General features: G+C 33.8%; 1 protein-coding gene across 2 annotated transcripts in view; it reads left to right on the top strand.

Annotated features, from left to right (window-relative positions):
• The first annotated feature begins 3,240 nt into the window (after positions 1 to 3,240).
• Positions 3,241 to 17,093, top strand: part of LOC131692402 (receptor-type guanylate cyclase Gyc76C-like) — a 158,131-nt gene continuing 144,278 nt past the window's right edge. For both annotated transcript variants that reach the window (XM_058979423.1, XM_058979421.1), the window contains exon 1: positions 3,241 to 3,883. The gene's annotated coding sequence lies outside the window, so the exon portion shown is untranslated. The remainder of the gene's footprint in view (positions 3,884 to 17,093) is intronic.

Genomic DNA, 17,093 nt, shown 5'->3' with positions numbered 1-17,093 from the left:
AATATTCAGGCTGAAAAATAATAACAAGTATCGATTGATTTGCAGTTTTATTGAAAAGACATCTCACGCGATCCATACTTTATCATCAAAAGTGGCCAGGTTGTATCATTGTGCGTCTAGTCGTAAGTTGGCGAGACTTCCGCGTAACATATTTAAAATTCTGAAATGCAGCCAACAGTCTGCTCATTTATGCAACGTATTCTCGATCTTCCTAAATTAAACAGATAAAACATAATAACTTGTTTTAAAGCTATGCAAAAAGTAGTTGTTTTTTCGTGCAAGAGGGCACATTACCTAACATAAAATTAGTTAGCGATTCGGACTCTCCTCATCAGTAACTAGCACCATATTGGTGCCACTTAGATGATAAATCTAAACTAGCACCAAATTTAGCATTTGTTAAACGTTCAATCCTATATCCAAAAAGTCATACATCTTCCATGAACCAATTGGCATGTTCCGAGTAATATCTCGGAAGACAAGCACAGAAACTCTGGTTTACTGCGCATTCTCATCAGCAAACCAGAGCTATGACCTTTTGGATGTAGGATTGAGCGTCTAACTAGTGCTAATTTGGCGCTAGTTTAGATTTATCATCCAATTGGCACCAGTTACTGATGAGAAAACAAGTTTTTTGTTCATTTTGATTATAGAGGCTTTATCGTTAGGGTATTTTGGTTAGATTTCAGATTAGACATTAGAAATAGAATTCTATCTGTGGAGGTTGGGAATCGAACCCAGGTGAGCTGTGTACACCTTGTCGACTTACCACTATGCTATTCTCTCCCCAAAATGCAATTTCAACAAAGTTTGTTGAAATTGCATTTTCGAAAACATTGCTGAATCCATTAAATCTCGAACTAAATTTGTTTGAAGAATGAAAATTTAATGTAGTACTTCTAGGAGAGTTAACCATCAAAATCATTTTACTAGAGGAGCAGCAGCTGCTTTACATTGTAATATTCGTCAAGGATACCAAACGTTCAAAGTTAACTGTTTCGAAAAAATGTGATCGTGACCGAAAAAAATGTTTTCGCGTAATTATTTTTCTTTTCTTCACAATGAAAGCTCACAACTCCAGAACGAGCCCTCTTATGCAAAATGTTATTACACCATTCAATTCATAACTTAAACGTACATCGTTAATAGCCACTAACTTGAAATATTTTAAAATCTTTATTATTTTCAATCCTGCCTAGAGGCTATGTATATAATTGATAGTACAACAAAAATCAACTACTCATAAAAACTGATCCTGACTTGCTAGGGACAAATGGAAGACGAGATTTTTCATCATTTTTTCTTTCCAAAATATTATTGTCGTTGTTAACCACATTGAGTTTTTGTCTCAACTCTACGCATTCTAAAAAATCATTTTAGCAAATATTGAAATGTATGTAATTTTTCAATGAGCAAGCTTTTGTTTATAGGCAACCCGGATAGAATTTTACAATAGCATTTACCCTACAAACAATCATAAAAAAATAAATATTATAGTTATTACTGTTTCAACATTGTTCGATGCCAAGTTCTCACAGTAGATTTACAATAAAATTTCATGTAACAATATATTTCACTGTTCAGCAAAAAACTGATACAGTGCATTCACATTAAATTTTATTGTTTTCGAGAAAAAAACGTCTGGAGAATTTTTTTTTTTAAAGGTTAGGATACATAACCACCCCCTATTTCACTGTAAAAGTCTATTTTACATTGAAATTTACTGTAAAAACGTTAAAGTTTATTGTTTTTGTATTGTAGCATAACACTAAAACTTACTGTAAATTATTGTAAAATTACTGTACTGTCACAGTGAAAATCATGGTTTTGTTACTGTACATTTCTATTCGGGAATCAACTTAATCAAACATCGCTTCCCATTCGAAACATTGTCCCTAGTCCATATTTCGGGACATCTCTTCAAAAAAGAGTTCAGAAAAATTCAACAACTATGGGACCTTGGCTAGAGATCAGGCATAAGATTCAATTCCCACAATTTTCTAAAAGTACTCATGTTGCCTAAAACTAAAGGTTCTCAATGAAGTGATCAGACGATATACTTATAAAAATATTATTATTGAATATTTAATTAAATTAATCAGCTTGAAATTTTTTAAATTCAATTAATTTTGGTTTGGGTGGTTACCCCAAAACCACCCCTGGCTATGCCATTGACATGACATTAGTGCACATATATACATACAAACATTGTCCTAATTTGTCGAGCTGAGTCGATTGGTATATGAGACTCGGCCCTCCGGGCCTCGAACGGAGTTTTTAAAGTTTGAGCGAATCCTTTAAATCGATTTATTGAAGCTGACTGAGACCTCCTTAATCAGGCCGGCAACCGGCAAGGCACATTGAGATCAAATCAGGGGCACGATAATCACAACTTTGTCGTTTGTCTACATGTAGCAAGTTTTGTTTGCCTAAATCTTTAATTAGTTGTTAAATATATTACAAAAAAATCATACTTCTCTATAAACCTGCTACTAATGAGATGTGTTCCCTTTTCCTAGTCGTGATCTTATTTTTTCACTTTCTTTGCCATAATCATGTATTCATGCATGACATGCCCTAAGAAATAGCTAATACAATTATATTAATTATTTATCGCAGTATCAAAGTGTAGCACAACAATGCCGTTGAGTGCTTGGTTTTATTTGCATCGCATCTGTTTCCCACCAACATGGCTGAAAATATGCTACTACCAGAATGTACTAGGGGCCATAAGAAACTTGGTATAGGGAAGGCGCAGTGCGTTCAAAAACATAAAGACGCTTAATGCGACCGGTCTGCGGTGTGATACAAGAAACAAGATTTTTTTTCCTGTCTGACTAGAACTAGTGAATGGGTGAGTATGCATGTGTAGAGACCCTAAAGAATTAGTCCATGATTACGAATAGGTAGTTTCAGTGGTCGGTGCGTATCGCAGCCGCGCCATTCTCGCCTTGCATTGGTTCTATTTCTTATCAGTAGAACGGTTCACTGTATTGAAAAGCAAAAATGCAGCAAAATCAAAACACTGACCGTGGGTACCGATCCATGCACACTGACACGAACACTGAGTTGATAGTTACTCACAAGTCACAACTTGTTGCGCTTTTTGTGTTGGTGCAACCGAACGAGTAGCACTCACCACCACTGCGAGGTGGAAGTGATCATATGGCGACAATCTCGTCCTCTGTAGCCTCCACGGGTGGGCATGTTGGGTTGACTGGACAGTCTCAATCGAAACTCGATACGATTCGAACGCGTTTCGAGGAACGAACCTCCCTCCTCGGAAGTGGCTGCGCTTGGTATATGTGGTGTGTACTAATCAAGTTGGTATTTTTGCTTGCAATTCTAGCGATTACACTACTTTTTGAATCAATTGTGCAAAAGTGAGAGCAAAAGCAACTCGGAGAGCAGGAAAGAAGGAAGCCATAGTGTGGTGTAGTGGCGATTAGCACTTGCAAAACGAAAAAAAATATAGATGTGGTTCAAGAGCTGAAGTTATCAGTGTCTAGTGCTGGCACAGGCAAGTAAAGAGAGCAGTGAGAGCGCAATGCGATCGTTGTTTTTAATCAGTTGAATAAACAAATTTTATGAGAATTTAGGAATACGAACGATTGCGGTTGGTAGTGCAAATGTTTAAAAGTGCAATATAAACATTTTGAAAAAGTTCATTTATAGTTAAGTGATTTCAATTATTGACATAGCTGAAATCATCTCTAAATAGGTATCAATTGTGCAATCAAACGGCAATGTTGGTGAATTATTAGCAAGTGAATGAAATAGACCAGCCTTAACTTTGGCTCGTAATTCGCCTTTAATCATTCTTAGAAGGTTCAACAAATCACCACCCAATTGGTACGAGACGGAACGAACATATTTCGCACGGGTTAGTATTTTGACGAATCTTATTGATGTGTTGGTTTACTCAGTGTGTTTGCATGTGATCAAGAAGAAATATCTGTGAAACGCAATTTTTTCCGTACAAAATGCCTTAGCCGCGTATTCGAAATATGTCTTGCGATCGTTGAGCACCGAAATTCTTGTCCCCAAGTATTGCTGAGAAGATGATCAACACGTACTTTCGGTAACAATTTGTGGGGTAATGTATTGTACACAGACATACCAACACATGATCTTTCGACGGATTTGCTTCAGTCTGTACAAGATACTTTAGTGTCGCACTAATACTGGCTAAGTGGTAACCAATGCACGTACATGCTGTATCTACACCAGAGCGGTGGAACTTCTCTCGCTACGAAATTCTCATCAGGCACAGCAAATGTTTGGCGATCCGCGATAATGGTTCAGAGTTGCCATGATCACACAGTACCTAAAAATGATTGGTATAATATGAATTTTTGCGAATGATTCAGAACGCTGCTATGCTGCACGAAATTGAAAATAAATCACACATCACAAGGCGTAATTGTGTACAATGATTTTATATAGTATTACCCAGTTTATTAGGGCCACGAATCGATCAATGGGGTTAAATTTAGAGGATTTTCAAATCAAATTTTCTAATTTATATCAATCCATGACCGTTACCAATATTGACATTTTCGGTAAACCACTCAATGGTGATGGACGCCACAAAACTTTACACTCATTCCGTTACTTCTGATGTATGATACTTCTGATGGTACTAGGGTAAACAGGTCTAATACGCCCCCCTTAAGCAAAAATAGCTATATTTCACCATTTGACGCTATGATCTTCTCACTAACTACTCTAATTTATTGTTATATTAGTTAGAAATTAGTACCCGTTTCATTTTTTACTACAAATATCCTGATACAAGTACAATAAAACATTTTTCAAAGATGCCTAAATTCTAGTTTTTTTTTCACCCAGGGCAAAATGCCCCCGGTGAAAGTGTAATATGCCCCACAACAAGAGGACGGTATGCCCCACAGCAATCGGTGGGGCGTTTTGGCCGGTGATGAGCTGTTGTGAATACATGAATAATTCTACACACACACATAGTTTTAAGCCAAGCTATAAACTAAGATAGTAACTATAACATTCTAGTAAGCTACTTGAAATAGTTCTATCGAATCCGAATATTTCTAATTGGTTGTAATGCTTTTGGAAAAAGTGGAAGCTTACATAAAAGTAGCTCTTTTGAAACTTTTGTGTATATTGTTGTTTTGCAACATATTAAAAATACCAAACTAACTTAGTACGTTGATTTCATGAAACGATACTGTTATCAGTCATTTTTACTTTTTAGATAATTCAGGAATCCTGGGAATCGAAGAGGGGCATTTAGCCCCGGTGGGGCGTATTATACCCTTTTACCCTACAGTGGTTTTGTACTTTTCAAGTCATCTAGTATAGGTTGAGATGCATCCAAATGCAACACAAAACAATGTTTGAAAAATGTTGTGTACCCTCAAAATCTTGATTTATGGCAAAATAACCATTTTTCGGGTCTTTCTGCTCGTTCATTTTTCAACCGATTTTTAATCATTTGAGTGTTCTGGAAAGAAGAAATGATCTTTCTAAAGGTATGCCTCATTACGTTCTTTGATCAAAAATATTTTTCCATGAAATTCAACATTCTGCTAAAGAAGCGTCTTAGTTTTAATAAAAGTTTATACAGAACATTCAATTTTGCATCCAACGACCTATTTATGACCACAATCGGTTGAAAAATGGCAGTGTTAATTTTTTTCCAAATTAGAAGCACCCTCGCATGAACTCTTAAGGGGTTAGTGAGGTATTGTCTCGCACTATAGGATTCTATAATTATGTATATCTTCAGTTTTTTTCAATTTAAAGCTCAAAGCTCCCACAAATACTTTTGAATGTTTACGTAATCGAGCAAAAAAATTTTTTTTGAAATTTTGTCTGGTGTAGAGTGCAAAATACTTGACTTCATTTTTATTCGCTTAATTGTTAGTATTGAACCTCTATAAAGGTCTCCCGCAATCTCTGTGGGAACACTGAACTTTTATTTTAATCTGCTATGCATTCAACACGCGTATTTGCTATAACACACGCAGATTTCAATCTATCGGAAACAATTTTCGAAAAACTGACGGCGATGAAAAGACAGTGTAAACAATACACTCTAAACTACTTCTACTCAAATTTTTCAATGGGTTCTTTCCTACAGCGTTTTTTCCGTCATGCAATTTTGATGTGGGACACCTTTTAATAGCGTTTTTTCCTGAAACCGCGTTTTTCAAATCGGCGAACACGATAACGAAAACTAATCAACGAATGGACTTGACTACAGAAAACTGAATAAAAAATGTTTTCTCCCTATTATTTTGAAGTAAAATGAGTGAATTTTACAGTGATATATGAGATTTTTCGGTTTTCATAATGTCATTTTCCGAATTTTTTTTCAATTTTTTGTGTTTCATCGACTAACTACAACTCTAAGCTTTACAAAACATTAAATTTCCCGTATCAGACAATTTTATCAAGAGTTAACGTGTTCGTTTCCGCGGCGCTCCTTGACTTGGAAATCGTTGAACGTCTTGGAACGCTTGTATGTGTGGCTCTGTGTGACTGAAAATATTTTTTTTCGTGCACAATGAATATATAAAGCGATCCTAACATTACACTAAAAATAACTTTCGTTTTGAGTACTTTACACCAGGTGCTCCCCTTAAATGGTCATGCGAGGAAGTTTCTAATTTGGAAAAATATTAAAAACTCTGCCATTTTCTTACTGATTTTGATCACAAATAGGTCGTTGGATGCGAAATTAAATTCTCTGTAAATACATATTAAAACAAAGACGCTTCTTTAGCAGAATGTTGAGCAATTTTCATATTTTTTATGGAAAAAATCATAAAATAATAATAATACCTTCATTTTGTTGCCCCAAAACCGCACAGTATTTTTAACAAAAGAGCAAAACATAGCATACCTTTGGTCATTTCTTCTTCCTTCCAAAACATTCAGAGAAATTAAAAACGGTTGGAAAATGACCGCGCAGAAAATGTTGTCGTGCTAAAAATCCTGAAAAAATGTTTTTTTGTTATAAATCGAGATTGTGAGGGTATATTAAATAGATCAAACGTGGTTTTGTGTTGCATTTGACCTACAACCTTTCACAGACCACTTTAAAAGTACATTAATATTTTTTATTTTGTAGCACCTGATGATTTCTAATCTAGTAGTGTTTGGAATAAATAACATTTATATGATAGTTACTTTATACAATACAAGATTTGCTTTGAGTTTTTATTGGGATAGATTTGAAATACGTTTAAACATAGTGTTTGGATACTACAAGTTCTGCTGGAAAACATTATGATAAGACATATTCAATTTTAGATTGCACAAAGTACCCCGACCCACAAAAAAGTGTTAATATGGTTGGTTAAAAACAACAATGTATTTTGTAAAGTATATTACCTATTGTCAATACTTCAAAATTCGTAGTTTTATTATTTTTTTGCCAAACCATAATTATTTTTCTTAAAAACAAACTTGAACTTGCCAAGAAGCTTTCCGCGGGCAGGAGCCTTGTACAATTTGAGCTACGGAATTTGTTTTAAACTGGCTTTTGGTATTCATCGTCAATCAATTCACATCCATTGAGCATCATCAGCACCTGGTCGTACACCATGCGGGCTCGGATTCTGGCCGTATTTTATTGTTTGGGACTTGGGTTGGGTTGTTTATTTTCTCGGAAACATTTGAAGCATTTTCGGAAGCGGATTCGCCAAGAGTGGAGCGGTTAGTATTCATTTTTTTCGCTGAGCTAGAATCAATCTTAATTTTTTTGGATGATTTTGAGTTGTTCGAAAAGTTCAGTTGAGGGCAGTTTTATTCTCCTTTTCAATCACTCGATTCACAGTTCTATTCGAATAATCCAGTAGTTTCTTCTCTTACTCACTCGAGAATTGACGGAATAATTTCGTTGTTCGCAAACATGGGAAAAATCTCTACTCGAACCGTTCGTACGCCATTCTATGAAGCCTGAAAATGAAGCAGAGCAACTTGGCGTAGCGAACGCACATGAGCCAGAGCTGCAACAGCAAACGAAGAAGCAAATCAATTGATTTTTATTTTTATTTTATTTTTACTTTTTTATGAACGACTAAGAGTGAGTCAATATTTTTTTACGACATTTAATTAGCACAGGACTGGACAAAATAATGAGAAAACCAAAATATGCAAGATATGGTAGGTATGCAGCGATATGCATTTTCTTTTGAATCGATGTGAATACTTTTGTTTTGAAAGGACAACATCAACAATTGGAGATGGGACTGTTTCTATGGATGTTGAAACAACGAGACCTGAATCGTAGTCTCTTCGAATACACTGATTTTAATAGTTAAGATATTTGTCCAAAACCTTAACGTGCCAGATTCCTTCACGTTTAGTTTTGGGTGGTTTAACAATTTTAAAAAACGGTACGGGATACGTAAAGTGATGCCATACCGTTTCACTCAATGTGTTGAACAAAAATGGCAGACGCTGATCTAACCAACGGCTTCAAATGGGTAGTGTGATAATAGAAACATGGGAAAAATAGACTTATTACTCTAGTATGATTTATTCTTTTGACTAACTTTAACTTTTTATTACTTTCTGTTTATAGAAATGCATGGGTTAATGCTTGAATGTAATGTTTTTGTTTTGTTTTGAATATATCACTCTTCTAATATACCTGGGCTTGGGTGATGAGCCTAATGGGCGCGTACTCTTGCTTGGTCGATAAGAGTGGGAGATCCGAGCGAGTGCTGGTTCATTGATCTCTGAATCTCATGACTAATAATCATTCGATCGAGTGTTTTGGCGGGCGGCTGATATGGATGTTTCTACTTTCAAATGGGGGAACATGCTGGTTCGGTTGTTCGAGGACTCATTTGATCTTGAGCATAGTGATCGAGTCATTCGATTCGGATCGATGGACTGTCATCTATAAGAGATGATCAGACTGAAGGTGGGTGTTTTCCTCTTAAATCGCTCTGTCGCTCTGGCTCGTGAAGATGGCGAGTAACACTCGTTTATAACGAATCGGATTCGCTGTTTTCAGAAACAGAGATGACAATCTCTTATGGATGGAACCTTCTCTTAAACATACTGTTCAGCCACTAGTTAATGCTCAACTAGATCAACTTAATAAACTGAAACACGTAGTTTTTGAAGAAATCCAATCCACGTGAACCACATCACCAAACACATAAAAGTAGTTTAGATACATGTAATATCTATTTCTGTGTTATCTATTATCTTATCTATTCTATTATCTATTAATATCTATTTCTTTATCCCTCTCGCAGGAGGCTTGACGGTATTGTAAACATCATCAAGCCACAATAGACTAAATAGAATTATCTAAATATAAGGACCCTTCGCTCTTTTTGGTTTCTATTTGCACCAAGTGCTACTACTAGAGGTTAATTAGTTCTTATGTTAATAATTCACCAATCATTATGACGCAAGATTTTCTTTATATAAGAAGCCCGCTTCAATATGTTGATTACAATACGCCTCGATAGTGGTGTATCGAGGAGGCTGGGAGGGCTGATAGGAGCCTTTTTTCTGTTCTTTATCTTTCTTCTATTCACCCGCTCAAAAAAAAAACAATCAACTAGTAACAAATAGATAATTGAGAAAGGATGTGCTATGTGTGGTGATTGGGTATTCAAGTATTAGTAGTGTTTGAAGTACTAATGTATGTCTTTCATGTGATGATCATAACTTTAGCTGTATCTTGTACCTGTTTTATCTATTGCGTCTCTCATATATTGTCTTTTATCTCTTCTTTTCGAATCCTATACTGCCATTCTACTCTCGCCTTCAGCTGGGTCAGCAAAGATGGTGATCTTAACACTCACACATTCTCAAACGCGGTCTCAAGCGGGAACCTACAAAAATGCCCTCGCGCGCGATCACGAGTCGGTCACGTTCGGAGGTCTATCCTTGATCCCAGAAGCCTGGGTCCATGCCTTCAGCTGGACCAATTGGGCAAACACGCTCATACCTATTCGGCGACACGTCTCATGGCGACATGACCGGGAAGCTTATCGATATAAGGGATCCCACTTTCTGCCAGAATTCTGGCCGCGCACCGAAAATTTAATATCAGACTCACGGTTCGCGCGACCATTCAAGAACACACAACACACGCAAATATGTTAGAAAATCACGTTAGCGTACAAACGTTAGAACCCCTCGCGATTTTCTAAACAACCTACGCCCACCAACTCGCAAGCATGATTATACCCCGGTGATAAGGTTAACGTCTCAGCGCTCATAAACTTACCAACGCGATCTCAAGCGTTAATCTACAAACTCCCGCGTTCGCGCCATCATGAATCGGAATCGTCCGGAAGTCTCTATCCTCGGTACCAACAGTCTAGGTCCATGTTAATTTAAAAAAAAATAAATAAAATTGAAAAATTAAAAAAAAAAATCGCTCCCATATCCACTAGACAAAACGTTCCATGGCGACATGACCGGGAACTCTAGTGATATGGGATAACTCACTCCCTGTCAGAATGTGATCCGTACAATCATATCCACTAGACCACACGCTCTACGGCGACATCGCCAGGAACTCGTGATATGGAAGATCTCACTTTCATTTAGCATCTGAGCCGTACACCAAACATAAAGTATTAGATTCACGGTCCGCGCACGATTATCCAAAGAACACACGCGAATATGCGAAATGCACACGGTTATAAAATAGATTTTATATACGCGAGGTTACATACACGTTAGCACACGCGACATACAAACGCACACGCGATCGAACACGTTAACGTACAAATGCTCGAACCCTTCGCGATGATACATGCGATCGCGAGTCTCTACTTCCGCACATACCTGAACCGTACAATGAATATCACATTCAGAATCACGGCCCGCTACAATTGGCCTAATGCAGTGTTTTATTGGGCGACATTGCCTGTCTCGTCTGCAAATTGTAGTATGTGATTCTGACGGGGAGCCCTTCCGAGAACCTAGCTCTACAGCTCCAGTAGGACAACTCTCGAAATATATATATATATATATATATATATATATATATATATATATATATATATATATATATATATATATATATATATATATATATATATATATATATATATATATATATATATATATATATATATATATATATATATATATATATATATATATATATATATATATATATATATATATATATATATATATATATATATATATATATATATATATATATATATATATATATATATATATATATATATATATATCACTCTTCTAATTTATCACGCTAAAATACAGACCGACCGTGATAGAATCGAAACATTACTGTACTAACAATGAGACCGATACATGAAGAGTTTTTATTTGCTGTGGTTTATGCGAAAACCGCTGTTGTTTTAGGCGAAGTCCGATTTTTAATATCGGTGTATGATAACACATACACGTTATTTAAGGAATTCGATTCCGAAAACACTTTTTGAATTTACTCAATAATGAGTGAACTATTTCTCGAACATGAATATCTAAGATCACTACAAAGATGAAGATCAATTTTTTTCGTAAGTTAAGGTGTTTGACCCTTGCATTAGGCATTGCGATCAACCGTGAATTTGATGTTCGATGGTATATGAATGCACAGATCGTCATATAATTCTCCTAGTAGTGAGGTAAAAGTAAGGTAAGAGTAACTGTTGTTTTGAATCATTGCGTTGCGCTCAAACAGAAGAACTTCACTATTGTCAGGCCGGTTTATATTTCTTAAAAATGATTTTTCATGACTAATGTGACTAAAAAAACATTGATTTGAAAAAAAGTAATCTTGTAGTTTAAACAATGTTTATGCCTCAACTGTAGTTTACATGTCTGTTACTTTCTATTTAAGGTACTTGAAAGCGAATTGGCACCTTTAAGCTAACGCAAACGTGCCTTATCAAATAAATGAATTGAATAAAAAAATACTTGAGAGCGCATACGACCTTATTTCAGTCTAGTATTTCTAATTACGCGTTCATATACTTGACCTGAAAATTGTATTCTGTGCAGAAGTCCTACAAGCGTTTATAATTTCGATCATGTTTAAAAATCCCTTAATGAATGTCGTAAAATGTTATCAATTCAAACAAGCTTTTTGCAAAGAATATAAAACAAAATATTGTTAGTCACATAAACCTTCCTATAGTGCATTGGCTATTTGACGCGAATAAAATCATCTTTGAATTCCAAATTAATTCGAACGTTCCAGTTTCCTGATAAATTATTAAGGTCCACCAATAAATTAAAACACCAGATAATCTTAAACAACGCCATCAATAAAAGAGATACGAAAATGAAAAGGTGAAAACGGAAAAGAATGAATACACTAGAAAGTGCATTGTATGTTAATCCATTCTTCAAATAACGGTATTTTCACAAACATTTTACAACCTTCTGACAATGAATCACAAGATTGTCTAATTCGTTTTATTTATTTACTTTATTTAATTTGATTTTTTAAATTTCATGCCATATATATATATATATATATATATATATATATATATATATATATATATATATATATATATATATATATATATATATATATATATATATATATATATATATATATATATATATATATATATATATATATATATATATATATATATATATATATATATATATATATATATATATATATATATATATATATATATATATATATATATATATATATATATATATATATATATATATATATATATATATATATATATATATATTTATATATATATATATATATATATATATATATATATATATATATATATATATATATATATATATATATATATATATATATATATATATATATATATATATATATATATATATATTTCACCGCTTTATTAATTTCATGGATTTTATTCGTTTATATTATTCATTTTGAATATTGGAATATTTTTAAATAGATGATCATTTCATTTTAATTATTTATTTTATTCTGCATTCATTTTGTTCACTTGAGTTGATTTTATTCATTTCATTTTTCCTCTTCTATTGATTTTAGAACTTTTTAATATTATTTAATGTTTCATTTAAATCATATACTGAGCGGACCCCTTTTTATCAGCATCCGATTTTATCAGCTATCTATTTCGTCTACCCCCGGTTTTATCAGCTTTTTTACCCGATTTTGTCAGCCTTATATGAAAATGGATAAATGGTAATTTGATGGGCTCTAGCAGACGAACCAAGCTGATTTCGAGTAAATCCTTTCTTGAGCATATTTTTCTTATGTTAGAGATCCGAAATATGCAAAAATATTTTTTTAGAGGTGTGCGCCAATGCGCTGCTTCGCCACGCTTGCGTGACTCCGATTTCAGGTAAAAATTATAGGCACGCCGGCGCGCAATTTTTTTTAACCTGCAATCGGCGGCGCGGGCAGAAAATCGTGGCAGCGCATCGAAGCACACTTCTAATTTTCTTTAATTTTGCACTGCCAGACCCTCTTAAGGGAAATTTGAACTAAATAATCAGAAAAGCTTATGAGGCTATGTATAGGGACTAAAAAATAATATTGTAAGAGCTTCGGTTTATTAAAAAGAAACAAAAATATTTGTACCGATTTTGTCAATGTCCCCGTTTTATCAGCCTAAAATTCACCAAGGGGCTGATAAAAACGGGTCTTAACTGTAACCCATTTCTGTTTTTTGTTCTTTTTATTCTTTTTATCCATTTTTTTATTTTGTTTATTTTATTCTTTCTATTCTCATTTGATTGATTTTAACCATATTTTTTAATTAATTTATTTTTTTCATTTTATTGATTTTATACATTTTGTGCAGTTTTTTGAATTTTATTTGTTTCCATTTTTTCGTTTCATTCATTTTATTCATTTTATTTACTTTATCATTCACTTCTTTCATTTTTTTTCTTTTCGCTTATTTTCTTATTGCGTTTATTTCATTCAAACGAATCCAATTTATTGAATTCGTGTTATTCATTTTATTATTTTTATGATTTGACTAGATCCAAAAGTAATGTCATTGAATTAATTAGTTTAAATATTTTTAAAATTCATTTTAGCTTATTTTCAAATTTTTCAAATGCATTTTTTTGGCTGATTTCATTTTTTTCTAACAATTGTATTTATTGCATTCATTCAATACATTTAATTCATTGAATGGATTTAACTCATTTAATTCTTTATAATCTTTTATAATTCATTTAGTTCATTTAATTTGTTTAATTAATTTAATTTGTTTAATTAATTTAATAAGTTTAATTAATTTAATTAATCAATTTGATTAATTTATTCAATTTAATTCATTTAGCTCATTTCATGAATGAAATTTAATTAAATTTATTATTTTATTCATTTAACCAATTTAATTCTTTTAATTAATTTCTTTCACTATGCTATATTTCACCCTAAGGAGGAAAATTTGGTAAAAACCAAAATTTCTCACTAGGGTGACAATGTGTTAGTGTCGGTTTCTGATGAGGCGAAGCCGAAACGCAACATAGTATGAATTTCTTTCAGTTTATTAATTTTTTTTCCCGCTCACATATTTTATTTCGTTTCTTCTGTTCAGTCGATTCTTTTTTTCATTACTTTAATTTGTTAATTTGATCTAATTCAATTTATTCTATAAATTTTGTAACTCTTCCTTTGAATTTTTAAAATTTTCCATTTAATAAGCCGAGCTAATTTGATTCATTTACTTTATTATTTTATTTATATTAATTATTCTACGTATTTAGGAGTTTGATAACTTTTTTCACTTTTTGCTTTTTAATTTTTTTAATTTCATTCGTTTTTTTGATTTTCTATAATTTATTTCGATGTATTCGAGGTTTATTTGTGCAGAACTAGAATCTGTGTTCATCCCACTTCTGGGCGGATGCGTATTTCGCATGAGTTCTGCAAACTAATGAATGATCCAACAGTGCTATCTGGCAGAAATGTCTCATCTCCCTTCTAGGTAGAATAAGTCGGTTTTTTGTTATAAATGGAGACTTTGAGGGTTTACAACCTTTTTCAAACATTGTTGTGTTGCATTTGATGAGACCTACAACCTATACTAGGCCACTTGAAAAGATCAAAATCACTGTAGAACTGTGTAATTTTCGAGTTCTGAATAGGGGAATCAGTCCACAAACTTTGAACAAAGAATTGAGTTTGACGGTTTCTCAAGTTCATACGCCGTATAATATTCATCATTGTGTCGCTAAACACTGCCAAATTTGTCATTTTCCCGCCACTGCCTCTGTCTCTTGCGGAGTTTTCCGAGTTCAGTCCGACATCGGTCGAGATCGTGATCATCTGGTTTTCGGCGAATTTTCTGTATTTGTATTTTGTTTCCCCTCGTTTTGCTTTAAGTTGATTGGCTGCTAGCGAGTTCGACGAATAACGAGATGCATGTTCCAATGAACTTAACCGACCCGAGCACTGGTGGCGTCCGAAAAGCGAAAACGTGGTTCACGACGAAGGTGGCGGCGGTGGTGATGGTACGGGTTTCGGCACCGCTTAAGTTCAATGTTAAATGCGGTCGCCCCGTTTCCCGTTTTTTTTTTGTACGGTTCGTTGTTTTCTTTCGTTCGTGGAATTTAGAACTGCGCGATTGCCATTACTCTGCGTCTATTTTTGCGTGATGTTGAGGATAACATTCGTTGCGGTACGGATGCGGGCGGTAAATGGATGTACCGCACCACAACCGCAAAAGACATATTTTAATCCGCACCGTACTGTAGTTACCGCGCTGCAACCGCATGGTAAATCCGTAAAAATGAAATATAACCGATCTGGACGGTGGGAGCAGAGTTTTGATAGTTCTTTATTTTGTAAGTTATATCTGTATTATTATGTGTCCTTAAATATATTTTTAATTGAAATAAGGACATATTAATATATTTTTGATTAGTCGTGTTTAAAGATTCTGTTGGTCAAAAACTGAACATGGGAAAAGTCTCTCACTGAAAAAGTAAAGTTCTGGCAAAGCTAGTTCTCAAATCATAATGGTTAGTATAATGTTATTGTTATAAATTAACAATAAACACTAAACTCCACATTTTGATTATTGGAAGTTGCAAAACAAATATATGCAACTAGCTGACCCGGCAAACTTCGTCCTGCCGAAAACAGTATTCATCATTGAAATTATTTCGAGCATTCATGATATCAATAAAATGAAGAACTAATTGCGCAAATCCATCATGCCGTTCTTAAGTGATGCGCGGTCTTACGTACGCCAACTTTGTTTTTTATATATAGATTAATTGAACGCATTGTTTTATGCTAATAAAGCAATACAATGGAAATCTACACTCAGGCAAAAATACAGCGAATTTCATAGGAATATCGTATAATTTTTAGCCACAAGTAGCACGTATGTAAATCATAAGATTATCTTATGAAACGGCATTTATTTTGTTAAATCGGTTTGCTATGATTTCATGTTCCATAAGGTATCTTTGAATTATCATACGACAATATTATACATTTCTCTTATGTTTATGCGAATCATAAGATGCTCGTATGAAATTCATGCGACAGGCATATGCAATAACTTATAAAATGCTAAGGTAATCATAAAAGTTGTATGTTTTTCATATTAATATTATGAAAACATAGTTTTGTTACATTTCTATTCATCATAAGATAAATCTTATGAATTTCGCTATGCGTTTTGCCTTAGTGTACCACATTCGAGGTAAACCTTTATAATTGGCAATGGAGATAAACTTCCAATGCGTACGTATAGAGGCGGTTGTTTTCGGTCTTCAGGATAGTATAAACTAATCATAGCATGCGCATTACTGTCAATATTTTGATCATAAAAAATTCTAAGTACTGGTTCAAGTCAAGCTAAATTCTTTTTCTTAACCATTATAGAGATACATACTTTATTTTTTGTGCGCATTTGGACGAGTTATAGGATACTGAGCATAAAATATTATTCGAACACTCCACTTCCCTCTTATCAAATATATAAAGGAATATGTTTTACAACTGAGTTATGCTTATCGTTATTTTTTAATTGTTCCAGTTTTCATTGCGATTTCTCATACAATAGAAGGCCTGAAATTTGTCTTGAAATTATGAAATGCGCATAAAAAACCTTGCAGAATTACCGCAGTTTGCTGCCAGAAAA

This window comes from Topomyia yanbarensis, chromosome 3, assembly GCF_030247195.1.
Source record: "Topomyia yanbarensis strain Yona2022 chromosome 3, ASM3024719v1, whole genome shotgun sequence".
NCBI lineage: Eukaryota > Metazoa > Arthropoda > Insecta > Diptera > Culicidae > Topomyia > Topomyia yanbarensis.
This window is presented reverse-complemented; position numbering and strand designations above follow the sequence as displayed.